Consider the following 10,408-nt stretch of genomic DNA (forward strand, 5'->3'; position numbering starts at 1 on the left):
GTTTTCTTCCGATAACTACACAGGAACCTGTACGTATTTACTTAAACAGCGAAAATAAGGCAAGGGAGGAAGATACAGCAGGAAGGAAACCCCACTCTCCTTCCTGTTTTTTCTTCCTCTTACCGTATTTGCGCTGTTTAAGTCAATATGTCTAACCAACTCGCCTAGCAACTCATTTTGGAACTTGTACTGTACAACCTTATAGCATTAATCGATCTATAAAGTATCTGGTGTTCGCGGATGGCGGTAGGGCATGGGGACCTTAACCCGAAACCGGTAGAAGCATATTTTGTTGAATTTGTGACTCAAATACGTGATAACTATACACGACAGGATACTGTTCCTGAGTGGGTCGACGAGCGGGGGAGACTTTTAAAAGACTTCAAAGTATTCAGTGCGATGTGCTCGTCAAAACACTGTGCGTTTAGCCTGAACTCGTCTGTGCTGCGTATGCAATGAAAAAAAAAAATCTGTGGCATAGCTTGGTGCTAACGCCCCCGCTTTCCCTGCAGTGGACCCAAATTCGGTTCCCGCGAGCGGCGGGCGATTTCTTTTAAGGATTTGGCAACATCGACGACGAACGCACGTTATCGCCAAATACTACAACATTAAGAACTACAACATCCGCAACGGACGTCATTTCGAGTGGTGGGAAGATACCGTAATAGCTATCGCTCTAAAAAAATCGATCATGGGGTTCTTACTGTTCACTTAAAAACAATAAACATGTGTCTTATTGTAGTACTAAGGTCCTGAGTGCGACTTTTCACCATTTGTAATATTTCAGAATATTAAAGATCTTCAGCGACCAAGATAATGGCAAGCCTGGGACAGTGTAGAAGCTATAGTATGTTACGGGTTAAGAAGGTAGGGCGATGTAAAAGAAGGTGGGAGAGGAGAAAGCGGACGAAACGCTGGCGAGGGTAGGGTTTTTTTCTCACCTAGCCAGAGTTGTGTTAATTTCCTCCTCTTCCACCTTTTGCCCCGCCCTACATTCTTGACATGTCACCGAATGTAATGCTGAAAGTGCTAAATATATATATATATATATATATATATATATATATATATATATATATATATATATATATATATATATATAGCGACGGTGATGGTGTACGGATTGTTGACAAACCGATTCGTTGCTAAGGTAGAGGCAGTGTTTTCAATTTTACTTGCGTTCACACCTGCGATTTGTATAACTGGATCCTGAGTTTTATTTTCCCCAACCTGAATGTGCTGAATTCGTTTAGATTTTGCTTCTCGCGCGTGTCACCTTTTGTTATCATTTTAGGAGGCTAAACGGTTTGGTTTAAAACAAAATGTTCACGCGGAGGAGAAAGAAAAGACTGTTGTAACGTGGCTTGTGCAATATTAAGGATCTGTTTTGAGAGCACGCAAGTTCCAACTTAGGAGTGTCGAGCACTGCGCGGATCCACGCTATGCATTTCGGAAAAGGTTGGTCAAAAGTACGAAAAAATGGTGTCGTCACCTAGAATGACGACACAAGAAACGTTGCCTAGTCTTGTTTAGCTGTTTGGTCTTCAACAGTCAGATTTCTTCCAGCACAAAGAAATGAAGAGCGTGAATGAATGAATAAACTTTATTGCAGGTATGGGTTCTAGTACACCCAGTTGGAGCCCCTAGTCCGGGGCCCCATACGTGGTGGCCACCGACTCGGCACGCTCCACCAGCCATTGCTGGCCGGTGGCCGTGTCATCGGTCAGCCCCTCCTCCCAGGAGGTGGGGGAGGGGTTGGGAAGAGGCAAGACAGAGGGAATGGCTTGGCATTGCCAGACCATATGGAGAAGGGTAGGACGATCGCCGCAGTGCGGGCACTCAGGCGGACCACGGGAGGGGTACACGTAGGAGTAGAAAAGGGGCGTCGGGAAGGTGTTGGTTTGTAGTTGACGCCATAGGACGCCCTGTCTGCGAGTAAGGGAAGGCTGAGGGGGAGGATAATGTTGTCGAGCGAGGCGTAGCTCAGCTAGGTGAGTCGAGTATGAAAAAGGGGCTGGTCGGATGGTAGCAAAGTCTTCCCCAGGTGCCCGGTTTGAGAGTTCTCGGGCGAGCGCATGTGCGCGCTCATTACCAGGGATGTCTGCGTGCCCAGGCACCCAGACTAACCGGAAAGTGTGGGAGGTGGAGGATAGGAAAGAGTCGAGTAGGGACGCAGTGAAGGGATGTAGGGTGTTGTAAAGGAAGTGGCGACATGCTGTCTGGGAGTCAGTCAGAATGTGAGTGGGCGTGGAAGAGGAGAGAGTGGAGGTGGAAAGGATTGCCCTGGCAACCGCACGCTCCTCCAGGAGGGACACGTCAGTGAGACCACGTTCCGTGGCAGCGTGCACTAGCCTGAGATCACTGTTCACGACGACTGTGATCCCCCCACGTGCATCCTGCGGACTGGCGTCCGTAAAAAGGGCACGAACGGTATCGCAGCCTTCAGTATACGCGCGTCGGAGGTAGCGCGAGCGATGGTCACGCCGGGCCGAGTGACGGGTAGGATGCATATGGCGGGGAATAGGAGCCACAATGAGTTTGGCGCGAGCAGCGGGGGAGAGACCCGCAGCTCTAAGGGAAGCAGGACAGGGTGGGAAGCCAAGGGTGGCAAGGATACTCTGCCCTTGAGCCGTCGAGCGCAAGCGCGTCAACTGGGCAACCTCATGCGCTTGTATAAGTTCCTCCAGGGTGTTGGTCACCCCAAGCCGCTCTAAGCAAACGGTGGCTGTGCGAACGGGGAGACCGAGCGCCAGTTTCTGCGCCTTCCGTAGTAGGGTAGACATACGTTTGTGCTCGGTCTGGGTGAGGTTGTGGTAAGGTAGGTGATAAAGTAGGCGTGTATGAATCAAGGCCTGGACAAGGCGCAAGGTATCTGCCTCTTTAAGGCCATTTCGGCGGTTAGAGATGCGGCGTAGCATGTGCATGATTTGGTTGCACTGGGTAGTGAGTTGGTGAAGGGTTTGCGTTGCCTTAGCGTTGGACTGCAACGTGAAGCCAAGCACCCGTATGGCCGATTTACGCGGGACGGGTTTGTCATCTAGTGTGATGGTGAGGGGAAGATCGCTTTGTCCGCGAGCGTGTTTTGTCACTACTAGTAACTCCGACTTAGTGGGGGAACATGTGAGGCCCCCACGCCGGGCATATTGCTCGATGGTAGTAGCGGCTTGTTGTAGCTGAGTCTCTATGTGTCCGAGGGAGCCTCTCGTTACCCAGACAGTAATGTCCTCTGCATAAATTGCATGGCTGACATCTGAGATCTCATCCAGAAGGGGAGGGAGTCCTCGCATAGCAAGGTTAAACAGGAGGGGAGAGAGTACAGAGCCTTGCGGAGTACCACGGTTTGCCACCGGAGCGGAGGGGGAGCGAAGGTGACCAAGAACGAGGCTGACAGACCTGTCGCGGAGAAAATTGCGGATGTAATTGTACACCTTCGCTCCGCAGCCAGTGGCTGCCAACTGTTCAAGGACAAGATTGTGGGACAGGTTGTCGAAGGCTCCTTTAAGATCTGCGGCAAGGACAGCGCGATATTGAGCAGTGCTTGGAGCGTCTAGAACTTCGTGTTTGAGGCGGAGCAGTACATCCTGAGTGGAAATACCACTACGGTAGCCATAGAGGGTGTGAAAAGGGCGGAGGTGTCGGCAAAAAATTTGTGTAGGCGAAGCTGTAGGACCTTCTCGAGCAGTTTGCCCAGACATGAGGTAAGGGAAATCGGGCGCAGGTTCTCCAAGGAGAGGGGTTTGCCAGGCTTAGGAATCAGAACGACTGTGGCTTCCTTCCATTCCTTGGGAAGGGTACCTGACTCCCACACCTCATTCAAGTACGTAGTAAGTTGAGTGGTGTCGGAATCAGAGAGGTTGTACAGGAGAGAGTAGCGAATCTTGTCAGGACCAGGGGATGTGTTGCGGCGAATGTCGGTGAGTGCAGCGCGAATCTCAATGTCCGTGATGGGCGCGTTAAGATACGGAAGATTGTTGGGGGAACCCGTGTAGTCCGCGTAGCGTGGAGTGTCAGGAGGGGGAAGGTAACGCTGTCGTAGCTGTGCGAGGCATTCGGAGTCTGTTAGGTTAGTAGCGTGGAGAAGTTTGTAAATGCCCTTGGCCCTGTCCGATTTGGCTTGGCCCGGTTGTATTAGATGACGCAGTAGAGACCATGTTCGTGCAGTACCGAGCGTACCATTGAGCTTGTCGCAGAGCGTATTCCAGTTTTGACCAGTGAGGTTGGCAGCATAGGTAGCAGCATCTACAGTGAGTTGTGCAATGCGTAGTTTGAGCTTCCGGTTGTGTCGCTGACGTCGCCACCGTTTGGTTAGACCGCGGCGCGCTTCCCATAGGTGAAGAAGGTGGGAGTCTATATCCGGCGCATCGGGAGTGGTGGTAAGGGTGCGCGTGTGTCGGTCTAGCCGGGTTTGCAGTGTCTGCACCCAGTCAGTGAGTGTGTCGGGCGAGGTAGAAGAGGACGATGTGCGGAAGGCAGGCCAGTCTGTGATGCGGATTTTGCGTGCCTCACCCGCGAAGTCTTTGGTGTTGATATGGGTGACAAGAATGAAATGGTCACTGCCGAGCTGTTCCTCAAGGTTGTGCCAGGTGCAAGGTTTTGTGCCACGGTACAGGGTGAGGTCAGGACACGTGTCTCGTGCAACGCTGGTGCCAAGACGTGTAGGTGTCGATGGATCAGTAAGTAGAGTGAGATTGTGCTGTTGGATCAAAGTGTGCAGCTTGCGCCCCTTAGGTGTGTCGCGAGGGTAGCCCCAAGTGGGATGAGGAGCGTTGAAGTCGCCTGCAATGAATGTTGCGCAATCCTTGCGCCGTGCGGCTTCAAACAGCGTATCAAACCGTGCGTAGCGGTCTTGGGGGCGGCTATAGACATTGAGTAGGCGGAGAGGTTGGGTGTTACGCTTGCGTGGGGAGGCGGGAAGGAGTTCAAGTAGGACATGTGGAACGGCCTGGTTGTCTAAAGTAAAGTCTACCGCGGTGTGAACGCGTTTGACTAGGGTGGCCACAAGGTGGTCCTGTTTGGGATCGTTATGTGCCACATGTGTCACATATCCAGGAAGATTAGGAAGGGTGCGAGGTTCTTGTAGAAAGATGATGTCGGGTGGGGGAGCGTGCGATTGAAGATACTGTATGAGGCTGCCGCGCTTTCTTCGGAGGCTATGGCAATTCCACTGCCACACAGTAAGTTCTGAAGAGGAATGTGGCGCGGCAGTTGCCATTTACAATGATCTAATAAGGGGAAGGGCCATTTGAAGAATTGTGAGTATGCTGTGGGCCCATTCTGCGTCAATAGATTCCAGAAGCTTGCAGAGTATGTTTGCTGCTGTTTAATTAGCTTCGGAATCCACCCCTTACTTGGGGCTGTGTCTGTTGACACGGACGGAGTCTTGCGCTTCGGTGTTCTTCGCTTTCTTGGATCGGCGGGTGTGTTTCCTGACGTTGTCGGATCTTCGACTTGGATTAGGTCAGGTGAAATAGGCCCTTCCTTAGTCGGAGGTGCCTCTATTTTGTTACTTTTTGGAACCTTAGTTAGTGCAGCGTATGTAGGCCTCTCTGGCACCTGGTTCTCAGTTATGGTAGCCAAAGTGTCCTGCGCAGTTGAAGAAGGCCCTTCGCTTTTTCTGGGCAGCTCCGGCCATCCGGATTCATGAACTGCAGTTCTGGCAGTGCGGAAATCCACTCCGTGTTGTCTGGAGTAATTTTTTGTCTTTTTTTCCTGCCGCCATTTTGAACAGGATGGTGATGTAGCCGAGTGTGCGTCGCCGCAGTTAATGCACTTTTCTTGAGCAGAGCAGGAGTCTCTGTCCTCATGCGTGCCGCTGCAGCGTTTGCACACCGGACTGCGCTTGCAGGTTGCCTCTCGATGTCCATAGCGGCAACACTTGCGGCATTGAAGTGGATTCTCTTGGAATTGTGAAACTGCATGCCGGACATGACCGAGGTAAACGTAGCTTGGCAACGTCGATCCACAGAAGGAGATCTTGATCGCTGAACTTTTGCCTAGTCGTCGAAGACGAGCAACTCTGTTTTCAGGGTATCTTAGGTTGCTGGCGATTTCTTCGTCAGTCAGCGTGGTGTCTACGTCCCTGATTACACCTGTGGCGCAATGTCTGGGGAGAGGCTCATACGCTCTGACTTTGAATCCACAGAGCACCGTGCAGCGAAGCAGCCCACGCGTCGTCTGTCCGTTCTTTACGTCAACGGCAATGAGATTCAGGCGGTTGTTGAACCTGATTTCCGAGATACATTCAGGGAACATGTTCTCTAGAGCAAGGGACAGTTTTAGGCTACTAAGTGACGTAATTACGTGGCCCTCCTCTAATGGCGTGAATACGACAGTAAGCCCTTCAGGCACTACTGCAGCACTGCAGACTGTCTCAGCACTTAGGCTCGAATTAAGGCTAGTCTTTTTTCGCTTTTTTCTTGTCTTGGCATCTTTCCATTCTGGTTCGTCAAAGTCAGAAAGCTCTATGTCACTGGTTGGTACAATGACTCGACGCGAAGAGGTTGTGGCACAGTGCTGACCTGGAGTGATGTCCTCAGCGGTATTTATGGGCGAGTCCTTGTCTTCTGATCCAGCGGTTGAGTTGCCACAGATGGAGGAAGCCAGACTGTACTGATCGGTGGAGACGTGATGACTCGAGTGTTGAGAGGGTGGCCCGGAAGACATAGCAAGGTCGATTACCGTGCACCGGGAAATAGCCCGGTGCGGGAGACCACACCGTGGACAGGAGCAGTCAACTTACGAAGGTTATCTAGAGTTCCAACTATTCAGACCGACTGATAAGAGTAAAAATGTTAATTCAAGGGAGCGAGCTTGAAAAACGCAACCGTCTTCGAAACACTTCTTCTTCCTTCCATGAAGAGCGTATTTACGCGACGTTCTGCAAAAATGGATTTTATGCACGCATTGTGCATAAATTCCATTTCTGAAGAAGATCGTATTTTCAGTATTTTCAGACCTTACGCTTGGAAATACTGCTGAAGATTTTTCTTTTTCTGTTAATAATCAGAAGCCTTGAGAGATACTAGTACGGAATTTTCTACAACATCAGAACACCAGTGTTTTATCAGGTAAGAGCCAACTCCGAAAGATCGATAGCCTATCTGGTCGGAACCTAAGACTTGGCAATACATAATCAAAATGTGCAGTGCACAAACACGGCTTTTTCTTTCTTCTCTCCGCCATAGTACCATGTTACGTTTTTTGTAGTCCTTTTTTGCTTTTTATTTTTGCGCTTTAAATCTCGTACATGTAGAGACACGCGAAACCCTCCGAGTGCACACAGATTGTTCGCTGGAAAAGTTTTCAACACCTGTTTTTTCATAAAGAATGTGTAAACACTATGACCTTTACGAAATACGTATTGTGTTAAGAAACCCCGGTGTACAATCATTTATGACATTGAAATAACCATTGTTTGAAAACGAACTGATGCATAACACAGCAGGTGGTGGTGCTGCGAACTGATGCATTCACCCTACGTCATCCGTTTATCCTTCGCGTCCTCGAATTCCACGAGGGCGAGAGGGGTTCTCGCCCTCGTGGAATTCGAGGAAGGGAAGGATAAACGGAGGACATGGGGTGAATTAACCGGACGCTCGAGAAATAATGATACATGTCTATACAGGCATCATGAGGTGTGGTTACGAGTACTGCGGAAAATGTAATAGGTAAAAGAAATAACAATATTCAGTGGGATTTGCGCTGCTAAATATTTTCTTACGTCCGCTCACCTGCTGCTCTTTAAAAAAAGTGGAATATTTTTTCTCTTTTTTTACCACACGTCTTTATACAGTCACTCATTTTTTTTTAATTTGAGCTCACAGAGCCTTATTACGAACTGTAGTTTCCAGAAATTACAGTGCTGAAAAATGGTTATGTATTAAAAGGGCGATGCAACAATTTTTGTGCTTTGCGGAAATACCGCTTAAAACGAATCCCAGATGTTATTGATCTCTGAAAGACGAGTTCGTTTTTACCCCACGCAATAGAAGTTCCAGAAAAGAATTAAAGAAAAACGAGCACCGTTCAACCCTTCAACTCGCAGCCAGAACAAGCGGCCACGTGATCTGGAGCCGATTATATGCCGCCAATGTTGATCAGAGCAACGCGCTGGCGTTGGCAAAGCACAGGACACGCGCTGAGTTCCAGAGATTGTTATGGCTCGGCTATTGTCGTCGTTGCAGCGATTGGACACGGGCCACTACCCGAATGCATATCGAGGCATGGATTGTCACGAGCCCAGACCGAATGCGTATGCAGTCTTCGCGTCCACTGTGTGAGCAGCATTCGAGTATCGTCACCGCAAAGCTCGATGACGCATTCCCGGGGATCGTACTGTTGCCATTGTCCCCGTCATCAAATTTCGCGAAGGAGCAAAAGGCGGATTTGGAAGGAGAGATTGAAAGGCAAGCTCCGCTTTCATCCTTTGAATTCCGCCGCGACAAAGACGCTTCTTGGTCAGTGGTGTTGCGTTCGAGTATTCTTGGGTCCCACTAGTGCCAGGAAGCTGGTGGAAAGTAAGAAATATTCTTACCCTATGTCGTTGCACAGTTCCTTTTAAAATTGAGTTAAAAAATGCGAACAAACGAAAACAGTATATATATATTAAATTATACCTTAATTTATGCCTTTGTTTTCAACGTTTCGTGCCGCCTGATTCCGAAAAGAAATAAACGGTAATGTACTCGTGTCGTGGTCTATCAAGTGCAAAAATTGATGTCACGTCACTTGTACATCACTGTAACAGGATACCTTGCAGGGCTGGTTGGTTGAACGACATGTTGAAAAGCAGCGCAAAAGGGACAGGGCACAAATTAGAAGGACACAGGACATACGCTGACTAACAACCAAAGTAGAGTGTACTAGAAGGACGCAGTGGGGCGACCGGAGTGCTATTTAGGTACCTCCGCATATGGAAAAAACCGGCTAATCCAAGCCCCTTCGCTCGTAGCGCCCTCTCGGGCACTACAAGCGAAGCGGTTCGGATTAGCCGGTTTTTATGAAAAACGCGTTGCGTTCCAACGCCAAGATCGTTCCACAAGCGGCGGCGCCGAAACAACGCTTCGGTCATCTCATTCAGTCCCTTCTAGTACACTCTACGAAAGTGGCGCTGCGATCGAAGTGGTCCACCTGATCGCTTTCCACATTTTGAGGTACAACTGAAAGCATGAGCGGAGCCTGTAGCTCGCGCCACTCAGTCGCTTCTAGTTCACTCTAACCAAAGGTTTACTATAACTTCCACGCGCGCACAGTGGGCCGTGCAAGCACAAGCTCTTCTTTCTCTTTCAGAAGAAAAAAAATGCCGTGGTGACGATGAGACTTGCGCTATGAGCGCTCTTCTTCTTCATTGCGTTCTTTTTTGTGTTCTCTCCCACTAAGCGTGCAGTGCACCCATAGCGCAAGTCTCATTGCCACCACGGCATTTTTCTCTTCTGAAAGAGAAAGAAGAGCTTGTGCTTGCGCGGGCCACTGTGCGCGCGTGGAAGTTGTAGTAAACCTTTGCTTCTTCTACTTCGTGTCCTGCCCGTTTTGCGCTGTTTCTCATTATCGGTGGAACGGTGGCCGAGTAGTCTAGCGCACACCAGCTCGGAGCACGTGGAGCGAAAGCTCGCGCTGCAGAACCCAGGATCCTGGGTTCAATCCCCGCCCCTGCCCTTTTCGATCTGGATGAGCATCGTACCGGCGTGCGGTCGTGTATCACTACTGCGTGGTGCACGTTAAAGACCCCAGGCTAGCGGTTGTACCGCACTGGCTGAATTGCTTATCTAAAGTGGGTAACAATGTCACCATGTTCTGGCAGACTAAACTCCTGCTGTATAAACAACTAACGACTAATTTGTTTTGTTTTTTTAGACATCAGTTTACTTTCCACGCTAGATTTGGTGGGAAAACACATTACAACCTTAAAATTATTTATTAATAAACAAGGTATCGACGCTATATCAACGCAACGTCATTTCAACATCAGATTACCTTATTACGTACGATCGGCGCAATGTAAATCGACCGTCATCGTCATATCGTCGAATAAGTTGGAATAAGCACCAGAGCTGTAGCTGTCTAAACCATAGAGATCATACATAGTAATTCTAGAGTAAAAGGTCCGACATTTTCCCATGCATTCTAGCTGCCGCAAGCGGCAAAGCATGCAGGCAGACCCTCGGGGTCCTACACATGGTTACCAACTGCCTTCGATTTCACAAATATAATTATATCATCAGAGCAGTTTCACGAACTTCAACAATCCACGAACTCACCGGTGGAAAGATATTCGCGTTCCTTTCGAAGCTTTCTTTTTGCATAGCGCGCATATGTACGGCCTCCCGTCAACACTAAACTAAACCAGATAACCGGCTTCGCGGGTGGCCGCGGCCCGGGAATACGAAACCGCGCCACCGCCAGATTTCCG

This window comes from Ixodes scapularis, unplaced genomic scaffold, assembly GCF_016920785.2.
Source record: "Ixodes scapularis isolate PalLabHiFi unplaced genomic scaffold, ASM1692078v2 PGA_scaffold5__190_contigs__length_132052651, whole genome shotgun sequence".
NCBI classification, from domain to species: domain Eukaryota; kingdom Metazoa; phylum Arthropoda; class Arachnida; order Ixodida; family Ixodidae; genus Ixodes; species Ixodes scapularis.